This window comes from Ambystoma mexicanum, chromosome 3q (genome assembly GCF_040938575.1).
Source record: "Ambystoma mexicanum isolate Mex_15411 chromosome 3q, UKY_AmexF1_1, whole genome shotgun sequence".
Taxonomy (NCBI): domain Eukaryota; kingdom Metazoa; phylum Chordata; class Amphibia; order Caudata; family Ambystomatidae; genus Ambystoma; species Ambystoma mexicanum.
The window spans coordinates 2,735,518-2,760,963 of record NC_090926.1 but is presented as its reverse complement, the minus strand read 5'-3'; the positions used below and the strand labels follow the sequence as shown (position 1 = coordinate 2,760,963).

The window sequence follows — 25,446 nt, the reverse complement described above, 5'->3', positions numbered from 1 at the left end:
ACAAAATGCCACCTGCTGGGCCTTCTCCCACTACGCCAGCTCGTGGTGGGGGGGCACTTGAAAGACTCCCCCGAACTGGCGTGATAGGGGGCTAATGGTGACCTGGGGTGCATGCCGCCCTGGAGTGTCGCCGGGCTGCCAGGCCACTGTTACAAGCTTGATTTGCTGGAGCCTTCAGGCCATCCCTTGGAAGTAACGACCTCAAGGGCACCAGCAAATGAAGCTTGATCACAAGTGCCTTTTAAAGCGCACATTTAAAGCTTAGAAAAACACCCAGCGTGAATACCCTCCAATTATCACGAGACTGCCATGTGCGCACTTGCATTTTGTTAGGCAGAGAGGTGGGGGAAGCCTTTCCCCGAAACTGGTAGTAATGTTTTACTGTTTGTTCAGAAAAATGTACGTGAACAAGCGCAGTAAAACTTTAAAGCTGCTGCTTTCAAGAAAGACTTCTATCACCTATGTGCATATTGTGCTTTAAAATATACCCCCTCCCGCCTCCCCCATGTAGTTTTCTTGCACCAGTGCTGCCAGCCATCAGGGAACTGAAAAACGAAATGCCTACTGAAAAGCTATAAATGGGTCTTTGTGAGCAAGGGGCTGATGTGGAGGAACCAGTGCCAACGAAGTGCTAGTCAATGTGCATTTAGTGTTTCACCTTCCTGCTGGTTGGCCGTCTCGTGATTAGGAGCGCCTGTTATCCCCTGGCTGTATTTATTGTCGCCATTATAATGTATGCAACCCACTGGTGCCGCAGATTTCAGGCAACCATCATATTGACGTGCTCCCTCCCCCGCACTTCTTAAACCCCCATTATTCGCCTTTGGAGCCACATGTTTTCCATTCCCCCGACGAGAGAATTTTCAGAAATCACTTGAAGACGCCAATGTCCCGCAGACTAATGCAACTGTTCTTGCTCTCTGTAGTGACTTTTTTTTCGAAGCGTAGGTGCGCTTTAAAACGCATTACAAATAAAGACTCTTAGCATAGGGTGCGTACGTGTAGGGCCCGGAAACCTCGTTCGTGTATGTTTATAGGAGCCTCGTCTTTATGCAAGAAAGCTCCTCCCAGCGACTGTTTCCACCGGGCGGGGCGATGAGGCGGGCTACAGCAGAATGAACAAATATTGGCTGGGCGCGGAACCAGGATATGCTTCGGGCTGGGCCCGGCAATGGGAGAGGACAGGAAAGAGCCGCCTTCCTACTGAGTCGTCGGCAGCCTCGTCGGAGCCTCGGGGTAGGTACTGCAGTGGGGGTATTTTTGTGATCAGGTATACTTATTGGACGTCTATGCATTAAATCTTACAACTTCTTAAATACATGGGTTCAGATGTACACATCGCGAAAAAAGTATCCTGCTGGTGTTAAGAGACTGTATTTTTTGAGTACCATACACAAGCTTGGTGATTAGTATGTAGTTAACTGAAATTAACAAGTTGGGTGTACAGGTGACCATGGGTACCTTATCTAGTAACAATACAAGCTTCTCTTGGTAAGAAGGTTGGGGTAGCCCAACTGGTTGAGTTCCAGCTGCATACATGAGCGTTCTGTCCAGCCCACCACCTTGGGGGCGGAGTTGTGTGTCTTGCCTTTTTCAGATTTACAATTGTAGCAAAGCCGACTCCGCCTTTCACACTTTTGAGATTGATACAATGACTTGGAACTTGCATCAGCTGTCACTCTTGACCAGAGTGTTGTTTTAGTGCACTAGAAAAAAAATACTGCCACTGTGGAGCAAGCCAGAGATGTGACTTTGCACGTGCATCTTTCATACGAACTGTACAAAGAGGCCATGAATTTTACAGTTCGTACTTTACACAATTTACTCAGGAGATGTAAGACACAAACTCCTATGAGACCCGCTCCGACACACACAACACACAATCTTACCACACACGCTCTTATGACGCACACTTGCACAACGTGCTGTTTTGCAACATGCTCTTATAGCACACACATGTAAATTCCATAATTTTACAAGACCACTATTAAGACAAAGCCTCAGAATCATTTTGTACGGTCCACAAAATGTACATCTACATGGAGGTGTACATTTCGAACATGTGCGCTACTATACATATGAAAGCGAATATGTACATGTAGTAAATGTAAAACGTAGGGATTAGATGCTAATAGTCATAAAGCAAAATCTATACTACATTCACATACACTCACACTTTAAATAGACTGTACTCCCCACAAAGATTGACATTGTAGATTACATTTTTTATCACGTGTTAAGGTTAATCAAACAAAGCCTATGAATAACCGCATTGTTATAAACATTCACTGCATACTGCTATCAATTAAAACATACAACTTGAAGTATAAACCCTTACTCTATTCCGCTACAAATACAAATCAAACCTTAACACTCACTTAAAGTATGAGGCACATTACATCATTACCACATTTAAAATGAGTGTTAGAGCGTTATGGTTTGGTTTGTAGTGGTATGGGGTGAGGGTTTATTCTTCGTGTTTTATGATTGAATTTGTAGTGGGATACAGTAAGTGTTTGCGCCTTTAAAATTGTTATTCCCACTCTTTGTACCCTTCCCATTTTGTTATATTAACCTTAGCTCATGTTTAAAAACGTTGCACACGCACACACACACATGCTAGCTCTTACATCTTAGTACACATCAGTCCAGTGAGTACTCAAATTAGCTGGACATCACAATAGAACACTCAAACTGGATTGTGGAAGAATTAATGGGTCACAGATTTATTAGATTCAGAGGGATGATGCATCGATCAAAAGACCTCTTTGATTACTTTTGCATATGGCATCACGGTGGGCTTGCCTGCCCAAAGCCCCCCCAGCCTAAATCTGAAAACATTGTTGCCATACTTTTGACCACAGCCTTCCTTTCGGTCCCACTCCCCTGAATCCTGTTTAACCTTCCTAACCTACTTTATGTTCTCGCCCTTATCTCCCTGTTGGGGATTCTGTCGGTCATGTATGCTGCTATGAGGCTTTTCTCCTTCACCCAGAATACTCATGTGGATTCAACTTCCGTAGAGTTGAGTGGGTAGTTCCCTCTCTCCTCGACCCTGCAACCATATTCTTCCTTCTCAGGCCTGTTTGGAGGTCTACATGAACAATGCAAACCGCCAGCCACCAAGACTAACCCATGCATAGGGACTCAACTTCATTGGATTAAAAACATAATATTCTGAAAAAAATCATAACTATTAAACATTGGTGATGGGAGGGAGGTAGGTAGTCAAGCGCCACAACAGGAAAATGGCCTTGTAGTCCCCCAATTTAAACCCCACTAAAGATTCCACATTTGGTTGGTGCGCACCAGCCTGTCTTTGGTGGTCAGGGGGCTTTTCTGGCCTTCACTGCCTAGCCATGATTTGTCTAAATGGTGAGAGTCCCTTTCCCACCCCGATGTGGAGATGTTGGACGAACATCTAGCAAAGCTGAACCGGACATTCTGCCACATATTGGATCGGAGTGCAAACCCACTGGGCAAGGAACTGGCCTCCATTACTACAAACCCTTTTGACCGCTTCCCATGGCCCATCATGGTGCTGACCCAGTAAAACCAAATCCAGTTTCAAAAAGCAAATCAAACTATGACTACGCCTTCAACAGGAGAAACTGGAGTAATGAGGCTCAGCCTCGCTATTCAAAGTCAACACTGCCAGATCAAATCTGTCACCCAGAAAGAACCCCTGTCCGCCCTGATAAAGGACCCATTCTGCATGTTCTGGTTTAGGCCTGTGCCAGATTCTTGATCTGCAGCTCCTGCTCTCCAATGTCACAGAGCAGATATAAAGGTCGCAGGTGCCCTGTTTGGCAGCTCTTGTGACACCAAGGTCACTGCAGACAAAGGATGCATTCAAATCTGCATCTGATCTAAAACCATAGTAATTATGATTAATTATTAGTCTGGTGGCAGGGTAATCTCTAATAATTGTATCACACACATATCAACACTGTGAGCCAGGGCTATCTATACAGACGCAAAGTGGATTGTAGTCCGCTTGCCTTTCACTGCTTAGCCAACAAGACAATAGTTAGGAAGTTTGTGCCTACTTTGATCCCTTGGGCGGTTAGGTAAAACTTTTCCATCGCAGGAAGCTATCAGCAGGAGGCTCCTGGTAACCAAGCTTCAAAGTGGCACACCAACAACAAATGGCCTTTGAAGCTGCAGGCTTAGGAAGGGGGTATAGGCTAGGACAGTCGTACAGAGCAGAAGGGCTGAAGGAATCCTTCATCTTGGTTTTCATTGGGTTTCTTTTTCCTTCCCGTCTGCTTCACTTCCTGAAGAGCGAAGCACTTTGGGTATGATGCAAGAAGGCAAAACTCAATTGTTTCCGTAACGGGGATTCAACCCTTTAAAGCAGTCTTGCTTTTACACAATCCTGGGGGGGGGGCTTTTGTCTGTATAAGAAAGTGTCGCCCACTCCTTCCTTGATTAATCTTGGACTTCTAAGGACAGAAGAATTTGTTTGGACTTTATTGGGAGAGCAGTACTTTCCAAAGCCCTCTGCCAGAAGTGAAGACAGGTGTTCCAAGGGCAGAGGCAAATTCTGTTTCCTACCCATTCACAGGGCACATCGGGGGTGATCCTCTGTTGGACCAAGACCTGCACTCTCTGCCAATTGTGCCGGTACCAGGCTCCTCGCTTTTAGATGGTCCATGCCTCCAATGATTAGCATTGCTCTGTGAAACTAAATACCCCCTGAACTTGGGAGAAAGATGCATCTAATTGAACAAAGAAAGGCGTAATAGCTATTCAGCTTCCTGGGCTCAGGGGAAGGGGTTGACCGTGAAATTGGTTAATGGCCTTACTTACGACTAGTTTCAAAACTGCCATGCAGCCCCCCCAAAATTGTTAATCAGTCATCGCCTCTGCTTCCGCATTGTGCCAGCTGAGCAAGTCACCTGCTTTTTCTCAAATAAGAAGCTTGTTGGTGTGGAAGCCTTTGAACCACTACATTTTGAATAGCCCCTCAAACCACCAGCATCTTCATCATTGACTCAAGCTTGAAGTTGAAGTGACCTGGGTGGCCTCATCGACCTGCTTTGAGCCGCACAGAGCTTCGCTCCCTGTCTGATCACTGTGACCCACCGCATCCGAACCTGCTTCGACCCTGTACGCACAGCTGAGCAGGCTGGTACGATGCCCCCCAACCCCGTTGGTCGCCTGTGATGCTGTGTGTACCCCTACACCCCCACTGGTCGCATGTGTGTGCCTCACCTCGCACATTGTTTGACTTTTGCATTTGTGTGCTGCCGCCGCCCTGCAACGTGGGCTAGGCACCACGTATTTGCCCACTGACTTGACTTTGCATCTGTGTGCTGTTACCACCCTGTAACGCGGGGTAGACACCATGTATTTGCCCATTGATTTGACTCTGCATCTGTGTGCTGCTGCCGCCCAGCAACATGGGGCAGGCCCAATAGATTTGATCACCATGTACTTCTCTTTTGCACTTGGCATATGATGTAATTGCCGTTTGCACATTCCACGTTGTAATTCACCCCTTACGCTTTTTTCTGTAACCTGAAGCACTTACTGTAACCATATTCTTAAGTTAAAGCGCCTGGATACCTCTGGGTTTTGTGCGCTATATAAGTGTCAAAATAAAGGAAGATGCAGTTGAACCACCAAATATTTAATGGGTGCTTTTGAGAAGCCCCAACCCCCTTAGTCCACTTTGTAAACCTTAGTGATTAAAAAGCCACCCGTTTCCACCTTTTTCCATCAAGACATATTATTTTTGGTGAATTTGTTATAGTTTATAGCCTTTCGCCCCGGCTATATTATCCAGCATGCTTGCATCGTCTACATTCTCTGTACTTTCCACAGGGGTGGGTTTTTGTTAGCGTTTTGATAGATCGTTATTATTGCATATGATGTGTTTAATTGAAGTGTGTGTGTATATATAATTTAACATTTATTTTTATAGAACCCTGATGAACACTGCTTTATTTTGGACTGTTCTACTATTGTGTTTAGGTTGCTACTTTTTATCGCATTTACACCGTTCTCAAGAGTATAACCTGCCCTTGCTCCAAGTTACCACAAAAGGTGAAGTAGGTATATTTCTTGACTGCCCATTTCACCTCTGTGATTGGTATCACTGTTGGTTTGTAGTAGAGTGAGTGCTGAGTAGGCGGTTTACCCCCTACTCATTCTTGTATTCTCCTTTCGTCACCGATTCACATAATAAACCTGTGGCCTTTTTAATTGCAATTTATTTGTTTCACCTAAATACTTGTATGCACCCTGGCCAGATGGCTCGCAAGGACATTAAGGGCACAGTGGAAAATCAGGATAGCGGACAGGCCAAACATGGGTAACATGTAGCAGGCGGGGGCCAAAATCAAGATGACACAGGCAGTACAAGGGCTGGAAGCAATGCAAGCTGACTCATTGTAGATGAGGACAAAGCTGAGGCTTAATGAAATAAGTTAGTTGTTGTAGCCTAGATCATCTACAGATTATCTACATCTGACAATAAAAATGACTGCTTGTTTCTTTGTATGCTGGATTCCAATAAGTGTCTACGCATGCACACACTTCTTAGCAATGGACACTTAATCCACAAAGGTAATTTGCCAATTTGCGGGTGGGATTAACATTTGAAGATTAAGCAAGCACAACGGTGGAAACGGCAACAGAAGATGGGATTAGGACAGAAAAAGGAGTCTGCTGGGTTGGTGGCGAGGACCCGGGAGTGTAGTTACTACAGTTGATTGATATGATAAGGTACATATTGACAAAGTATTAAAAACCAGGAAAATAGACTGTGGGGGAAAGCTGGAGACCACAGAACTGTGGGAAACCTGAAGAGCACATTGTGCAGGTGCAGCCAGGAGACTGCAGTGGAAGGCTGTGAAGAAGAGTATGCAGAGCTGTGAACACAGGGTTACTGGCAGGAAAGGAACACTGGAAGCTGTCGAGACAGTTTAGAGGAAAGGGAGCTAGAATAGGCTATAGGCTCTGGAAACATTGCAAGGGTGAAACCCGCAGCAACGAAGAAGGCATGGAGATGTGAGCAACCGAGCCGCATAGCAGGGTATTTAGGCTTTTCCTTTTTGTTGTAAAATCACATTCTTAGTTTTGGCTCATGGTTGGTGCTTTAGTACCTCTTGGCGGAGGATCGAAAGACCTTTAATTAGTACCGATAAATAGCATGCAACCGACAGTGCACACCTGATTTTTATCTGCCTGCCCGCTGCATGCCACTGACTCGACTGAGTGGTTTCTTCTTCTTCTGCACACTTCGCTGTGAAAGATGACCAACAGTGGGCGAGTCTTGTGATTCACAACTTTTGACCCAGGTGACATAGGGAGGGGCATCACAGGCACATGCTCCTGGGCAGCTCATTGGCTATGCCTACTTCTTTTTTTACTAAAATGTTTTCTTCCACCAAAACTGAAAAGTGATAAAAGAGAGGTTTCAAATGAATCACAACCACTTGCATTTTTCATACCATGACTTTTGTAAGCCATTTGCACCATTACAGATGGGGACCAGCCGTTTCCAAACCAGTTTTGGTCCTGAAACCAATGGGAGCAGTGTTCATCTCTATTTGCTATGCTACATGGGAACACAATACCCTCAGACATATTTCGGCCTTCTCTGACCTAACCAGTGAGTTGCAGTTTGATTTCCCCTGGTGTAGACCGCAAGACATAGACCTGTGAAGTACTCTATTCTTTGGGAGAGGAACTAAAACCAAATAGTGATGGAAGAAGGCTTTGAATCAATAGAAGCCCTTGCCAGTGCTCTGGGCGTCCTTCTGTCCTATCCTATGGCATTCAGCCTTGGCTGTGCCAGCAATGAGATTAAATTGACCTAAACTGCTAGAACACAAGGCCGAAACGTGGCTCGCGTCTCCTGTGTTCACGTGCAGAGTCGACATGGCCCAGCAGTTTGGACTGGACTGCACCTTTTGATGGCAGGGTGAAGACTCATTTTTATATGGCTTGCCATCTACTGTAGAGTGCAGGCAGGTTAGGGAAAAAAGAATGGTATGTAAGGTTTCTCAGTGAAACTATTGTGCTGGTGATTAATTCAAAGCCTTGCATCATCACTTTTTGATTTTTCCTCTGCAGTCCCCTCCAGAGCTCCATGACCCAACCTTATTTTGTCACCCATCCTTAAATAGGTAAACCCAGAGTAGATTGTAATTTGTTGGTTGATACATCTGCTGTAGACCTATGTGCAAGCTGCAGATCACAAGCTTGTATTTTTAACTGAGTCGTTAAAGCATTTAATCCTCCTGAGGTTGATAAAATAGGTAACATGGAGTTGGCTCAAAACCTTCTGTCTGGGTGGGAGATGTGTCAAACAAAGCTTCTAGTGGGATTAATGTCTATGGGAGGCTTTCGCAATCCAATATCGGCCAAGTTAGGGAGCAGAAAGCGGAATCCATATATCCTGAATGGTGGGAGAGAGGGTAGGAAAACTAATTGTATGTAGCTGCAAGCATCCGGCCTAGGCGAGCATCCCCAGTGTGACCCTGCCCCCTCACAAACAGGATAGGCCCATGCTAGAGGCGGAAAGGAAGGAGTAAAATAAATCATGCTGGTTGACTGCTTACAGTCAAAGCTCATGCAGCAGGCAGGCTCACTTTCCTATCTAGCATTGTAACACATCATTTATGTCACTTTTCTGAATGGAGAGAAGCATGGTTTACAAGTTGCGGTGCCATGAGCAAGCTGAGGGACAATTCAGCCTGTGGGTTGTGCTATATATTTGATACATATTAGTAGTACTGATATTATGACTAGGTACTAGAGAATTGGTAGAACCTTCAAATGTCTGCGCCTAAGGATTAAACCTATCCATTTTTGTACAATGAATTTTTGTACAATCAATTTATGTGGTGTGATTGCTGCCGGGGTAGACATTCCACCATATGTCTCCACCATATGTCCTCTAAATGTTGAAAATTGCTTTTGATTTTATGTGACAGCGCTTTGAAGTATACAAATATCCTACATCATATATAACCATATTAAAGGTTTTCTAAGAATCAAGATTATTAAAGAATATCGTTGGTGTTTCGCTGCTAGGTCTTTTTGAAGGCATATATTATATTTGATCCTGTGTTATTAAATGTCCCAACTATGGCTTAAATGCATCCCATCCCCCCATTTTATTTTTTTCATTTTTTTTTTCTTCATTTAGAAGTATCCATATGAACCACATTGGAAACCACCTCAAGTACATCATATTTCATAATTCAGTATCACTGAATTATCAAGCAGTAAATGAAGAACGCAATTGCGTAATGATTTAAACAAAGGAATACTACCCTGCTATTTAATAATATAGGATCAAATATAATATATGCTTTCAATAAGACCTAGCATTCAATCACCTGTTGGCAAACTTCAAAAAATGACAATTGACCGCCATAATGTATGACCAACGATATCCTTTAATAATCTTGATTCTTAGAAAACCTATAACATGCTTATATACAACGTAAGATATTTTTATGTGATGGCGCTTTCCAGAGCAAGCACTGTAGTATTTTAAACCATTTATGAGTGAGATGTTTTGCCTAGTACACACAACAGAAAACCTTCTAGGCAATCCCAGTTTAGGGTAATTTGCTCATGATCACATAGATTGACCCACTGGGGGAAAGCCTGGCTGCGAACCCAGGTTTTCTGGTCACACAATTTGCAGTTTTGTAGTCTTCACTGTGCACATCCCCATTGCATCTTTAGTTTTACATGAACATGCAATGTACGTGTGGCTATCTGACGTGTTGCCCCGAACCCCCAGCGACACCGAGTCCACTCTCATTGATTGATAAATTGAATAGCATTTAAAATGGGCAATAATAATGTGAGGAATTTGACCATCTGCACGGGGAAGAGTTCGCTCGTCTGTGCTTTTTTGATTTTTTTAATAATGAAAATGAATGATGGGATACCAACCTCCGAGAAATGTGTGACGCCATTCCGCGCACATTTCATCTGCTTCACGCACAAAACGCATTGTCACATGTACTCCGAGGAGAGACATCCTAGATGCGCTGTCTTCCCCTGTCATATTCAGTTGAAATGTGACCGCCTCGGGTACATAAAAGCATCTCAAGGAGGGGGAAGGCACACCTTCCTCCAGCATCGGCAGCCTAATTTAAATATCAAAGACTCCATGGATCTGCATTCCTTTTGTCCTCCGGCTGGTGGCAGTGCATACTAACGAGATAATGGAAGCAAGCCTGCTGAGTGGGCTTGGTTGCCGGAAAAAAAGAAGAAAAAAAACTACAGGAAGGCGGGACTAACACCCTTTGATATGCAATATGTCAACTTGAAGCTAGTTCCCACCTCTCTGTATGAAAAGCAGCAAATGGCATGTCTGGGTCCAGCAGTTACTGCAGGTGTCCCTGCAGAACAGACCCTTTCAGAGGGGAGAAGTATGTGGTTTGGGTAAGACAGGAAGTCTGCTCCCAGCACAGACTTTAAGGGAACCCTGCGCTTTAATCAAGAGCCACAGAGGACTCGGTTAACCAGAGAGACACTTTGATCTACAACAGACAGGAAGATGGGTGGGACTTAGTTATATGTTGTCACCCCTTTTCTGTCCTGTTGCTGAGCGCCCTGAACCTGGCCTAATGCATAACAGGGCGGTGGGAACCCAGGATTGTTTCATTAAGGTAGGCTTAGCCTGCACCAATCACTGGGGCCCATTTGGCTTTAAAAGAAGGGTGAACCCATCACTTAGCAGATCATCTGAAGACTTCAAAAGGAGTAAGGACGACTCATTTGGACCCAAGCTGATGATACAGTCTACCTTACATCTTCCACCAGTGAAGGAAGGCCAGGAGTCCCAAGAGAGAAGCATGATCCCTCCCCTAAACATATGCCAGGGAACAGAGGGAGATACCGGACTCCGAGGACCAACCAGCAGCTCCAGAACTGCTACCCAGCCAGCACACAGTGTGCTCTGCGAGGTTCTTCCAGCAAGTGGGAAGTGCGGGAGATTCTCTGGACAAAGGACAAGGCTGTTGCCTGCAATCACTCTCCTGAGCTTTGGGCTGTCCACCTTGACAGGACGATAGGAGCCATGCGAAGAAGCTAGGAGTGCCACACCAGCATCATCCAGCATTCATCTTTTAAGGGCATTTTATGAGACAGTCGAGTCCTCGAACCGCATCCGGCTGCACCGCTGACTGTTGTCACGCCGCAGTCACCAGATCCGTCCGAGACGCCTCGACCACCAATTCCAGATCCACCAACTAGCACAGACAATGTTTCTTGGCCCCGAGCCGTCATGGCAGACAGGTCCGCCCAGCTTCGCTTGCCAAACTGCCTGCCGCCTGGTACCCACAGCTGTCTCCCGCCACTAACTCCTCTCAAGGGCTGCGAAGTGCCCTGGAACCGGCTTGATACTGTCGAGCACCAAGAACCTCTTCAGCACCAGATACATTGTGTTTCTGCCCCCCCTGGTCCTTCTCCAAAGGTCCGAAGAGACAGTTGGGACCCTTTGCCCCTTTGGTACTGAAACCAATAACCCTGAACTGTAAGACTGATTACTCTACCAACTACTTTACCAACTACCCTCCTGTCAGTATCCAGGGTGCATCCCTTTCCTTTGTGAAACTGACTGTCCTCTGTGTTCCTTTACAAGGTGGGTCGTATTTGTAGTTTGCTAGAACTGTCTTTTGTAGTAATAATAAAGTAGGTAGTTGTATACAACATTGACTGGACGGTACCTTTTTATCCTTGGGTAATAATTGTATTTTTGCTGTGTTGCAACTTACCAACGATCCACGACCTTGCACAGATGAGCCTGCCGTTCCGCCCGTGTTACCAGAAATTGGACAAGGAGGTTTTATAATTCACTTGTATTCCAATCTGTTCGGATCCCTTCAGGTGTATTAGAGGTGTGGGGTTGATTGATGGTTTAGAAACCGATATTCATCCCTGGACCCCCGGAAGTTTATTTGTCACAAATAACACCTATTTGATGGAGATCCTTTCTCTGCGGCAAACTACCGCCCGATCTCCATCACTCCTTTCCTGGGTAAATTCCTGGAAAAGTTGTCCATCTCTCAGCTTACTCTTCATACTGAATCTGTTGGTTGCCTCCATGACCACCAATCTGGCTTTAGAGCATCCAGAAGCACAGAAACTGCTCTCCTGAACACCCGTGAAGACTTGCTCTAATCTCGACGCTAACCTTCCTTCTGTCCTCATTCTCCTTGATCTAGCCTCTGCTTCCTATATGGTCAACCATGCCATCCTGATCACTCGTCTCCATTACAACCTGGGCATCACTGGGCAGGCCCTAGCATGGTTGACCTCCTCTCTCTGATCAACGCTCCAAGGTCCAACTTGGGTCCTTTCTCTTTCATCTTTCTCTCTACATGTGGTGTTCCCCAGGGTTCTAACCTCTCACCCTGGCGCTTCATCCACTACCTGGCTCCTCTGGCCCACCTCATCTCTACCTTCTGTTCTAACTTTCAGTGTTATGCGGATGACACTCAGCTCTCCTTCAGACTCCCCTCAACCTCCTCTGCTCTCGCTCATTCCTGACTGTATCTGCGATTCAGGAATGGTGCGCCTCCAACAATCTCTGCCTTAATGCCAGTAAGATTGAGATCCTTCTCATTGGGACCCCTGCTCCCACTTTCCCTCTTTCACTCTGGCCGCCCACCCTGGGCCCTCTACACGCACCTTCCTGTGAGGTGAAGAACTTTGGTGTCATTTCGACTCCACCCTCTCCTTCTCTCCGCACATCTCTAAGAAGTCACACTACCAGCTGCACCTCCTCCTCCTTACCCCCCCACAATTCTTCTCTGCCCTCCCCCTCGCACGATCTGAATGGCACAAGGCCTCGTAAGATTGTCTATTTTGTCCTCCCTCTGTCTACCCTTCGTTGTCTTGACGCGTCTAGCAACACTTGTGTACAGGCGCGTAATAAATTACTTATCATATTATAGGTCTTCGATGTGGGTGGAATCCTGCATTAAGTGCTATTTAAAACCATATTAGTGCTGTGTTGGCATAGAAGTCTGGCAGTAGTTACAATGGTATTTTCTGAATGGTGATAAGTTCTCGATGTTCTGTGTTTGGAGAGGGTGCAATCCTAAAGCGAAACCACGACTGAGCCGAATTGACATTACAAGAAAAGCCAATGTGCAAGTACGGGTAGGTGTGAAGAAGAGGGGTGCGGGTTCGGCGGAGGGGGAGAGTAGAGGGACGACATGTGCCTGGTTTTAAATTCCTTGATTTTAGAGGTGACATAAAAATGCTCTCTGAATCCTGCCAGGACCATATATCACTGCACTCTACAGGAATGGATTGCGATGGGAGCCTGAAAGTCCAGCATGGCTGTACATATCACACTTGACATGAATCAGTCGAGATGCCTTTTAATCTTTCTTCTGGTTGTACATCTCTGTGCAATAACATCACTTGCTCTTGGATATTGTCATACATCATGTTGTAATGTATGATGTGAATGTAACTTGCACTCCCACAAAAGAGCAAACTGCTTTACTTAGTAACAAGTGTTAGCGAGACTAGGGTGCAGCTTTGTTTGTTTTAAATTATTATTTTTTTTTAACTTGGACTTTGCAGAAGTACTTTTTAAGCAGCCTGTTTCAGCTCAGCGCAGATGGGCATTTTACTTTGTGGTGTAAATGCCCCCTTTCTACTGCTAACACCCATATGTATTGCCTGCTTTGTTGGATGCTGAAATACTGCCGAGAGCAGACAAATAATTGCTAGTGAAACCACAGTGCTGTCGCCAGAGTGGCCCCTACCCACCAATTATCTTAGAGAGGGCATACTTCCGGTCCCCACAGAGTCTGTACCACTAGGTGCATTAGGAGAGAGATGGCTTACAGGGGAGCTTGCCTGATTTGGGAGGTATTACCACTTCAGAGACGCACATCAGTGTAACCTGCCCCCCTTCCCCAACCATTTCTCTACTCCATTCCTGTGCCGTTCGCCTGTATATGGGAGCAGAACTTGGGAACTGGCCCATCCATGGGAAGGGCACTGTTTGCTCTGCTTCCCCTAGCCTGCCCTCCTCTCCATGGCCAATGGCAGCAGAAGTGGGTAGGTCGGAGGAGCATGAGAAGCAGTGCAGCAGGCTCTCCTTGCCAACGGGGCAGGTAGATGGATAGTTGATGACATTCTATGGCCACAGGGCAAGTAACTGAGCAATTTAATTTTATTTATAACATTTTTGTAACGCCCAGACCCAAGGGTATCGCAGCATTTGTAAGTTGATGGAAGTGCTTGAGCACTTGGCAAATAAATGGGCATTTGATCGCAATATCTGGCAATGGGCCAGTGTATTGTCATTTAATTGCAGCTCTTGTTAATAGTATTCCTAGGGGTATTTGATAGCACTCTCTGGAAAAGGGTTGTGTTTTAGCAGATTTGCCAATATTTGGTAATGGGGTAAATAACTGGGCATTGAATGGTGACCCTTGTCTGTGTAAAAAAAAGTACCTGGATTTTAATGGCAGTAGCTGGTACTGGGGCAAGTAACTGCCACGTTTATAGAAATACATACTTATGGGGTGGGTATCTGACAGTTTGATAGCAATCGTGCAAATATGGTGATTCCTATGGTATGACTTGGCATTGAGATTGACCCTATTGTACTAGGGCATTTGATGGTAATTCCTTTCTATGGCTTGGCCTTGGTGCTTGATGAGTATACATGGCAATTTATTGGTATTTGGCAAATGCCTGGCCTTTCATGGCAATATCTGACATGAGTAGTTCAAGACAATCGCCATGCATTCGGTTCAAATGGTACATACATCCTGATATTTGAGAAAATAGCTGGCGTATAAAATGAGATTGTGATAATCTGATGGAGATAAATGGCCATATTGCGTGACTGTCTACCATGTTGGGGCAATGAGGACAGTAGCCGACATGGTAAACCATTTCACTAGACAAAAGCAAAAAACTGTAGGCTTTGCCGATGCAAGTTAATATGGCGTCCACGCAGAGTACTCTGGCTTCTAAGCACTGATCTCTCTACCAATTGTATTAAATGTATCTGCTTTTGAAGGATGATGGACTGAGTTGACGCTGCATGAATACAATAGTCACTTCCTACACATTGCACGCAGCTCTCCAAGTAGAAGTAACGCACCTAGGGGTGACTGGGCAGTTTCGGGGGCAAGTATCTGATATCAGTCACACAGCCTTTACGTGAGGCTGTGTGACTGAATTATGAAGGGAGTAGTGCACAAAGTAACACACGCCACGTTCCGCGTTTTGGGGAATTCTTGCCACTGCTTTTGGGAACTGTGGTCCCTGTCTATAGGTGGCCCCAGTCTTTATGGAAGTCTCATGAGCTAGGCAAGCCCTTTAGCTATCGACTCTGGCTTATTGAGAAAACAATAGCATCTCAATCCGTTCAGCTGTACTCTTTATTTATGAAACTAAATTGGTATCTTAGCAAAAGATCCGCATGTCCAGATAATGTCCACAAATGTATTTTAAGCTCGCATTACTGAATGTCAAATAAACTCCAAGCACAAATGCCCGTCCAACCCTCAAATATAGCAGAATTGACAGCCACACACAAGCAAATGAGTTGCTTTTGGGCGCTAAAAGGGGGATAGTTTAGTCATGTGGCTGTAACATGGGGCGAGTGACTGTGCAGGGTATTTGATGCTTGGTAGAATCAGGGTGGTGAGGACGGACGGATTGAACTTGGACCAACCAAGTAGGGCGGTTTCTAGACTATAAACATAAACTATTCCCTGGGCGGCATAGAACATACCAGGAGAACATACTACGCCTCATCATACCAATCTGTTGGGTAAGGAATGTTTAAACCGTTCAGTTTGAAAGAGTTTCTAATTTTTATGTCGCTTTCTTGGAGGCCGTGCCTGTGGATAATTGGTCTATAGTTTCCCCCTTAAGAGGATACCTGTTGGTGTTGGGTGAGAGAGAGCATAGTACTTCATTTGCCACTGATCTTCGGTTCCTTGTTGGTTTGCAAAGGTTAAATAGGCTGGCTGTGTGCCTCAGCCCGTGAGTGCTCTGTGTTTGATGCACAGTGTCTCGAATGGGATTCTTTGTCTAATACAGCACGTGTCATTTTAGGAACACAGCAGTGAGCTCTGTTGGATTTAACGCCAATATCGTTCTCACTGTTTTGTTTTGTTTCGATTTTATTGTGCGTTTAGCCGGTTGTCCTTTGTATTTTTATTTTCTTTTTTTAGATGGCGCTTTTGCCAAAATGCTAAACAGTTAAATTACAGTAAGAAAATGCAAGATTAACAGACGCGAGCAAATGGTTTTTAAGGTTCAGTCGAAAGATGGATAGAGCGAGAGGAGCGAATATGTAGGGGGGGGGACAGTTATAAAGGTCGAAGAGTTCAAAGGACCAAAAACGTGAAGAGGCACTGGGGCAGAGGGGGTGGGTGGGAGTGGGGTTTTGGGTTGGGGCTCTTTGAGCCAAAATTGGCTCAGAGAAATGGGACATAAAGGACAGGAGGGAAGACCGTGGAGAGGAGTGACACGATGAAGGCACTTGAATACATTGCAAAGAAAATGAAAGAGAAGGCAGAACTCCAAGGAAAGCCAAAAAGTGAGCATAGAGAGGGTGAAATGGAGGAATGAGGAGCGAGAAAGCACAGGGTCAGAATGGAGGAGCTAAAGATAGAGAAAGAAGTGGAGCAAGATGACGGGGTGCTGATAAGCAGACATGAACAATAATCAAGGCGAAAAAAGAGTAGAGAGAAGTTTATTTATGTATTTATATACAGGATGAACAATGCTCTTTTGATCACAAAAGAAAGTACAATAGATAAGAAATCAGATTTGACGGGAAGTGGTGGGACAATACATGGGTGGACCTATGTAGATTAAGGACAACCCATATTGGACATTTCTGGACATTTCTAAGTGCAGGTAGGCGGTACGGGCAGCTGTGTTTGGGGTGTGACCATGATGGGTGAAGTGCTAGAGTGGAGGTAGAGGAAGTGAGGGACAGAGGCAGGTTAGAGTTGAGAGAAAAATGTTAACTAGCAGGCAGATGAGAGGTCGGTTAAGAGGGTAACATGGAGGTGAGGAAGTAGGCTTTTAGTTTGGTTTTGAACAAATCTGTGAGGACTGTTTATCAGATGTCCGGTGGTTAGAGAATTCCATGCAAGTATAGCAAGAAGAGAGAAGGCGTGAAAGCAAGAGGAAGCACAGGGAGGGCGAGTTGCCACAAGGGTAGTGCAGGAGGCAGAGAAGAGATTACGAGAAGGCTTGAAGAGTTGGATAGCTACTGTGGTGCCTTACTGTGGATAGATTTGTGAACGAGGAGAAGACATTTAAATCTGGCTCTGTTTTGCATCGTCGGCCATCCAGCCTGGTAACGGTACAAGGAAGTATGTGGAAAGTGAGGGAGTTCAAAGAGAGTCCTGGTAGCGAAGCTAATGATCTTTTCGAGAGGACAGAGTGTAGTTGGGGAGACCAAATGGGATGCTGGCACAGTAGTCCAGTTTAGAGAAGACAAGAGTGGTTAAGAAATGCTTGGCAGTGTTGAAAGCAAGGCATTGCCTGATTGTTCCTATTGTTTTTTGGCGATGAAAGTAGAGGAGGTGTGAGAGGGTCATAGAAGATGCAGCAGGTTCTAGCTGAAGAAGGGTAGGGGAGAGTTTCGGGTGGGAACTTGATAGGGAGAGGAAGGGATGAGTGAGAGCTTTTGGCAGGGAAAAAAGAGCACCTCTGTCTTGGTAGAGTTTAAACATCCGAGAGTGTGAAGCCATCCAATGTAGTTTTGTAGCATGAAATGAGCAAAAAAGGATGAGCTTTACAGAGATTATAAATATGAAAATGTCATGCACGAGCAGTGTTCGAGATATGAGACTTGAAGGAAAGAGCGGAATCAAAATGAACACCCAGATTTCAGGCGGAGGAGGGGAAGAAGTTTGAAGCAGGGGAAGTATGACGGGATGGAAGAAAAGGATGAAAAGTAAAGGATCTTGGTTTTAAGGTGAAGGAAGTTGGTGTGTATCCAGAGAGATAGTAGAATGAAGTGTGTCAGAGAAGGAAGAGAAGGAAACCAAGATTTGCGAGTCATAGGCATAAGTGACGTAAGACCAAAGGGAAATGTGTTTAGTGAGAAGAATAAGAATGTGTTTAAGAGCTGACTTGTCCTCACAATGATGCCCTAAAGGTCGTCTGTCTAGGCTCCCTCAGGGACTTCCTAACTGCCCCTACTCTAGCCAATGGTTGGTGTTCTCCAGGCATAGGGAATGTGCATTGAAGACAACAAGTTGCAATTAGTCATGTTCTCTCCTTTATTTTCCTTTCTTCTTGCTACACTCCTCCTACATCTCCACCAACATTGTTCTCTCCCTACTTCTCTTCTGATACTCTCATGTCGCTCATTCTTTCTAGATGGTCTGCCTGCTGATCAGGTTTTCATTGTGCGTGCCGCTGGCACAGGATTTCCGATTGGTTTGCCAATTTACATGATTTTTCTTTGTAAGAAAAAGATACAGAATGGCAAGCATTTTGTAGTGCACCCTGTGAGGAGTCAGGAATGAAACTCGGACACAAGTTAGACATGGTTTTTGCTAAAGACCTTTATTGATAAATAAAAAGTGGTTGAGAAAATGCCTTGCTATCCCTGCACTAAAGGTGTTTTCCCTACCTAAACAAAAAACTAAGCATCTGTCGGTGTAGGAATGTACAAAACAAAACTGTCCTGTGTCCAAAGTACTATTCTGACCCTCACATTTTAAGGAAATTCATTCTAAAGTGAAAAGGATAATGTCTTTGGCTTTCTGTGTTTTAGAAATGTTCAAATGGGCAAAGCAATAAGTAACTCCAACAAAATGTCTCTTAAGGATATTGTTCCTTATTGCAGAGGATATCTCCCTTCCCCCTGGATCCTTTGTTTGTTCTTAACAACAACAGTATTTTTCTTTTTGTCAATACAAAAAACATTTACAAAATGTCTTTAGTTGTAGGACACCTGGTGTTCTCTCCCGCCACAGGGTTTCTTTGCTCTCTTATATTCTATTTAATATGGTCCTTTTTATAGTCCTGGTGTTTTTCAGCAGGACCTCTTTATTCTTGGTCAATACATTTGATACTGATATTTCTTCTCAGGACCTCTTCAGCTTTGGGCCTGCCTGGTATACTTTTCCACAATGGCCTCTTGTCTTTACAATCATCCACTTCTAATTGAATGGTATGTTTTCTAGTCAGGGCTTCTTCTATTGATACACCTGTAGTTGTCTGGTATACTTTCTTGACCGGGCTTCTACTGTACACACGATTGTAATTGCCTGGTATAATATCCTGCAAGGGCTTCTTGCATTTACACACGTGTCTGTACTTCCACTCTTGACAATTCACTACATTACTAATTCATTCTCTCTGTGGCGTATTGTCTCATTAGTGTTTTGCTCAGACTTTTGGTAATCTACCTTGTTGGCTAGTCCACCTTGTCTGTTATTTACTGAATGGTTACTGTTTCTTATATGTACAGTTGGTACATATAGAAAAACTTCAAAGCTTCCCTTTTTAAATGATGCACTCTTTCTTTCTTTCTTTCTTTCTTTCTTTCTTTCTTTCTTTCTCCGTTCTACTTTGTTTAATTACTTGCATGCTGAGTGCTTGCCAATACGCCCCGTGGTTCCCTTCGTCCCAGCGTGCTCTCACCAGCCCTCTGTGGCATTCTTGGACCTTCTCACAGCCTGCCGATAAGTCTTTGGGAGATTTCTTCCTCATGCGGCTCGGCTTCCCGTGTCACTGGTTCCCGCATTTACAGCTGGGCGACTCTGCTTCGAACAGGCCTCCACGAAGTGTCTTGCTGCTTCCTTCTACCGCTGAAGGCCCAGGAGCCCTGTTCAGACTTCTGGCGTTCTCGCCGCAAGTATTTTTACCTCACGCTGCTTTCCTCTTCTCATCACTTGAGTCGGTTGGCTCCACTGTCATCCTTCCTACCCACCAGTCGCAGACAGGAGCAACCCGCTCCAACCAGCAGTCTACCATAGTTTCTGTCAGTCCTGTTTTAAATGTATCGGACACTGATGCCTGCTCCCAACAACTAGAGCATTTCCTGTGCTCTGGGCTTCTCATACTTTGCATTCCTCCTCTCCTCTTCTTCGTTGCAGTGTCCGGGTGTTTCTGGGAATAGTAGTTCCTTTTAGTTAACTTGCACGAAAACATTGGAGGAATGTTTCCAAGATATTTTGAGGACAAGTCAATGTTTGAAAGTTGATCTGTAGATTGAAATGAGAGAGATTCGGCACTCTTGCTTGGGGGAGCAGGGGATGAGTCGCAATAGGCCATTTGTTTGTTTTGTAGCCAGAGTACTTGGCATTTGATGAGAGTACCTAGGCTCATTATGTCAATATCTTGTATGTGATGTGGGAAACTGGCACCCAATCGTAATGCGTGTCATGTTGGCATGCGAGTACCTAGCATTTAGAGGAAATACCCATCATGAGTACATGGCTTTTGATGGCAGTCTGACATCTAATGGGAGTACCTGGGCAATTTCTTCTTCTTTTTTTATTGTGTTTCGGTTTAACCTTTCACATTTTAAAACATTTAGACTGATATTAATCTTATCTTACAAACATTGCATATCTTATTCAGTTAAAACTTCATCTAAAAATGTATTGAACTATATGGGATTTGATTGACACTTTTGATTTCTGCTGTCTCCATATATTGGAATGCCTCTATGTATTTTCTATAGTGCTTTGCTGCTTAAGATACGGACAGAATATGCAAAGCTGTTTCAGTGTTTCCTCTACTGAGTCTTTGTCTTTGCCACAATATCTACAAGACGTTAGCGCCCCCCCCTTAGTTTAGATTTTATATATTTTATCTTCCGTGTAGGCAGGAGATTCAGTTTAAATCGTAGGAAATTATATCTGCAATATTTATTTGGGGATTTCCTTAGATAATATGGAATAAAACCAAACCTTTTTTTTTTTAGTAGATGGGTGGGGGGGGGGGAGCAAAGGGGTTGGATTGGCACACCATAGGGAGGTTGAGAACCGCTTTCCTGATCATCTCCCTCCAATTTGCCCAATTGAATACACTTCGCCGCTGCATCAAGAGATAGACGGAATAATCTTCCTGTTGTAAGAGTTAATCGCAGGCAAAACTGAACTTTCCATAATAATTAGTTTTCAGTTGCAAGATTAAAGGCATCCTTCTCCAGCATGAGGTCTGGCATGGATTCATATGCTCATGAATATTCCCTGTCGTCAGGCTGGGAATCCTCTGTAAATAAAAAATCAGTTTCAGTTTTGTTTCTGAACTGTCTTTCTACTAGTAACCAATCACTGGTCTCTGGGTCATACAGCCCCCAGCCAATGACTACCCTCTACCCTCCTCTGGCAGCCATCTTCAGATTTTTACTGCACGTTCAATTGTTGGGAGTCCTCGTGCTGGAACTCTCGAGCTTTTACTGCGTTTTGTGTTTTTTCGAAGAGTTTACTCTTATATTTTCAGTCAATCGAGCCTCAAGCTCCACTGGTTATACTTCAGATCAACGGGGACCCGTTTTTGGAATTTTCAACACATCTCAAGGGCATCTTTTCATCGAGTTTCCACTTCTCTGAGGATTCCAGAAGATCTTTGATGCCTACCACGCATGGACATGGCCCAGGACAAAGGAAGCATGATGCCTGTTGGATCCAAGCTGTTCAGGAGTTGCCCTGGATGCGGACTACAGGACGTCTTTAAGGAGGATGAGCACTCTCGGTTCCTCTACTGCCTTCACGACGACAAATCGCACGTAGACAAGGACGTTTTGTAAGAACATGTCTGAACGGACAATGAAGGATCATTGTACTCGGCTCACCAACTGGCTGGAGGGGAAGAGCCCAGCAGCAGGTGAGAAGAGGAAGAAGTCCGAGCGGTCTTCTAAGATATTTGAGGGCGCTCTGGCGACCGGGGCCCAACAAAAGGCAAAGCACTGCGAGTCCGCGGGCACCGGGAGCGCCGATCGGTTGGGCTCCTTGGCTGCCAGGCAAGGCGCATTATCACCGACACCATCAACCCCGAGCCAACACTCTGACTCGGTGAAGAGGAAGTCGGAGAACCCGGGTGAGCTTTGGGAGAAGCCCTGGTCGATCCCAATGGAGACAGCCGAGGGGGAGCGAGGCGGTGACCCCCCCTCACCCCTCCCAAGGTGAAGGCCTCAGGCATGCCCAAGCTTGTGAAGCCCCTGATTCACCCGGCTAAGGCCTTGATTGAAGGAGTCGTGGCGGCCCTGGCAAAACCTATGGCAGTTTCTCTAGTGGAGACGGCTCCAGGGCTAGAGCTTCCCTGCCACCCCGGAGGTAATCTTCTTTTCTGCCTATCGAGAAGACCCCGTGAAACCCCAGCAAGAGAAAGAGGGTGTGTACAGTAGCCACAACAGACACGGATACCACCTCTGAGGATAAGTTGGCTAGCGTCCAAAGGATCCTGGACAGGAAGTCCGAAGAATCCAGGGCCCATGGGCAGGATCCCGACGAGGCCGATGAAGAGAGCAACGGGGGAGCCGACGAGGAAGATGGGGCCGCGGAGGGCCCTATGTCCCAGCTGCTGCCCTGTTGCAGCCGCTACCTGTACCAGGGGACAATTCAGGAGCTATCTTGATGGCTATACAGGCCCTGTGTACTGTATACAGGGCATCTGAGCTCTTCCAGCTCTGCCCCGAAGAACAGAAGGAGGGCTTCCTCTACCAACGATGGGAGGCCAAGAGGAAGACTGTCCTCTCAGTCCCGTTACTGGACATCTGGGACGAGGGGCTGACACTCCTGAAGAACCTGTCCACGGCTCCCGCTAAGAGACCAGTACGAGAAGAAGTACCGAGTCCCGGACTCTGCCCCTATGTGCCTCAGAGCACAGCCGTCCCCGGATTCAGTGGTCTCTGCGGCGGCCAAGAAGAAATCACGGGCGTGACGGCCTCAACTTCTACATCTCCCCCCCCGGGCGGCAAGGGGAAGAAGCTGGACGCCATGGGACGACGGGTCATCTCGTCAGCGGTGACGACGATTAAAACAGCCAACGGCCTTGCGATCGTGGCACGCTGCGACAGGGAGCTGTGGTTCAAGATCGCTCTACTCCTGGACTTCCTCCCGGACGACAAGAGGGCTGAAGCCCTGGAAATCCTACAGGAAAGCGAGGTGGCCTCGGACCACGCCATAACGGTGGCCACGGACATCGCCGACACCGGCTTTCGCCAGATGGGCAACAGCGTTTGCCTTCGCCGGCGCGGTTGGCCCAGGGCCACCGATTTCCACCAGGACATACAGACCAGGGTTCTGAACATGCCCTTCGACGGGAACAACCTGTTCGGCAAGACCGTGGACGAGTCACTGCAGGCCATCAAGGCGGACACCGAGGCGGCCCGGGCCTTGGGCGTTCTTCAACAGCAACGGCCATCCTTTCGGAACTACGGAGGCAAGCAAGGTGCCTCCAAAGGATTCAGCGGCGGTTCCTCGTCGTACCGCCAAGCGGCCCGCTCCTCGTCACAGGAGGCCTACAGAGGATGAGACAAAACCGGAGGATCCCGTTGTCGTCGCCAAGGCGGCAAGGCCATGACGAAAGAGGATTGAACCGGCCGTGGCGTCGGGCCCCCACCTGAGCACACCGGTGGGAGGCCGACTGGCAAAATTCGTCAGCGTGTGGGAATCCATCTCCACCGACCGTTGGGTGCTGGATGCCCTGTTACTCCACCGTCCCGCCCCCTTCCCTCCATACTTATGGGATATTCCTCCGTCCTGTGGGACGGGACTGGAGCACTTTGTAAAAACATACTAACATTTTGCAAAAATGTTAGTCCTTCATCTCTTTCTACGTGGGGCCTGGCACGTGGCCATAACCCCACCCATCTCAGCTCCGCCCCGCGCCTCGACCATCAGTCCTTTCTTTGCTCGTTCGGGACTGGGCGCACTTGCATCCGCGGAAGATCTTCTTCCATTTTTTCCTATTTGGCTCTCCCTAGCGATCGTGTACTACTCTGTCTATGTCGTTCCAGATTGTTCATCGTGTCACTGACGCTTCGCAAGGGCGGATGTCATGTCACGTGGGAGACCGGAGTCTGCCGCTCCCTTTTCCTCCTGGCGAGTCTACCCGCGCGTTCGCGTCTGGGGACTCGCCAGGGGAGGAGCGTTGGGTGTTGGGCCCGGCGGCCTACGGCGCATGCGCGGGAGACCTCTGTCGCGGTTCCGCGCATGCACCGTGGACTGGGCTCGCCTCCTTGGAAGGGCTTGCCTTCCAGGCCTCGTTATGGGTTCGCCGGTGCCCGGAGACGAAGCGGCTTGCGTTCCAAGCCTCTCGGGCGCCGGCGACCCATAAAAGAGGCCACGAATCGATGCAAGCCGCGTCTCAACGCGGTTTGCTTCGCTCCACTTCGTTTGTTCCTGTGCTCCTGTACTTACCTGGGTCCAGTCCTGGGCCAGCCTTCTACCTTCCTGGGACTTGCCCTGGGCCTGTCTGCTTACCCCTACCAGGGTCCTGCCCTGGGCCTGCCTGTTTACCCTTACCAGGGTCCTGTCCTGGGCCAGCCAATTACTTACCTGAGACTTGCCCTGGGCCTGTCTGCTTACCCCTACCAGGGCCCTGCCCTGGGCCTGCCTGCTTACCCCTACCTGGGTCCTGTCCTGGGCCAGCCAATTACTTACCAGGGACCTGCCTTAGGCCTGCCTGCTACTCTTACCTGGGTCCTGTCTTGGGCCTGCCTGCTCACTCCTGCTATAATCCCGTCCTGGGCCTGCCAATCACTTACCTGGGTCCTGCCTTGGTCCTGCCAAGCAACTCTTCCGGGTCAACCCTGGGTCCGCCTACTCGGCTCCTTTTAGGGCCAGTCTGCTAGTTATATCTGGTCTCCCTCATTCCTGTCTGGCCTGCTCCTGTCTGACCACCAGCATCTGCCAAGATCTTTTCTTTCTGCGGTATAGACCTGTCTTGCCGCGTCGGACATTTTGACTACTACTGCAGTTCTTGAGCCTTCGGAGTATTGTCATCAGACTTCGTCTTGCCAGCAATCTTCACCAAGACTTTGGCCTCACCTGTCTGTGCTTGCACAGTCCCACTGTCACAGTTATCAGAAGAGTGCTTTCGTGACATTGGGAGTCGGTCCATCCTCCACCCATTTCAAATCGTGGGTGGTGGAGAGGCTGGTTCTTCGTGCCACTTGTTCATCATTTCACGAGCTCCAGACTGGCGACCTCTGCGAGATCGACCTCCAAGACATCAGGTACGCGGCCCTCTTGGGCTTCCCAACTTGACAGATTGAGACGCCTGCCTTCTGACCTGGAGATGGATGATACGCAAGACATGCGGAATGAGTTACTAGCACTCAGGGCCGAGATGACCGCCCTGCGTCAGGAGAATCAGACGTTACGCCAGATGATAACCCAAGGAGCGCCTAGTACCTCTCAGGTGGAGGGATCTTTGGCTCACACTACACCTATCAAGTTTGATGGAGACCCGAGACGGGTGGCTGAATTTTGTAAT

At 46.7% G+C, this 25,446-nt stretch overlaps 1 protein-coding gene across 15 annotated transcripts in view; it reads left to right on the top strand.

The window, feature by feature from the left end:
* Positions 1-25,446, top strand: part of SGSM3 (small G protein signaling modulator 3) — a 685,370-nt gene that overhangs the window by 168,773 nt on the left and 491,151 nt on the right. For 2 of the 15 annotated variants that reach the window (XM_069652913.1, XM_069652904.1), the window contains exon 1: positions 1,128-1,236. The exons of 11 other annotated variants lie outside the window; for them this stretch is intronic. The gene's annotated coding sequence lies outside the window, so the exon portion shown is untranslated. Of the gene's footprint in view, positions 1-1,127; positions 1,237-25,446 lie in introns of those variants that run through there. 2 more of the 15 variants (XM_069652917.1, XM_069652908.1) reach the window with 1 other exon arrangement.